This window comes from Penaeus monodon, chromosome 29, assembly GCF_015228065.2.
Source record: "Penaeus monodon isolate SGIC_2016 chromosome 29, NSTDA_Pmon_1, whole genome shotgun sequence".
In the NCBI taxonomy this organism is placed as follows: Eukaryota; Metazoa; Arthropoda; class Malacostraca; order Decapoda; family Penaeidae; genus Penaeus; species Penaeus monodon.
The window spans coordinates 30,767,433-30,767,733 of NC_051414.1; positions in this window are offsets into that span (position 1 = coordinate 30,767,433).

A 301-nucleotide genomic window follows, 5' to 3' on the forward strand; every position below is an offset into this window, starting at 1 on the left:
TCGAACGACTTCTCATTACACTCTAGCTTTCAAAATACCAGAACCTCTTCCTAATTTTATTTTCCTCCAAGATCATAAAAGAACTGGTATGTTTACATCTGCAGATCAACCAAATACAAACCATAAACCCGACTCACACTAAGCTTCGAACCTGGAACCGAATCGGTCCTCCAAAAATGAACCAAGAAACTACGAAGAACCCAGAGCTATATTAATCAGTCGTGGAGGATTTAGGGGTCCACGAAGATGAAAAATGGTAAGTCTTATGTCCAGCTGATGAGGGTCCAATGGCAAGGTACGT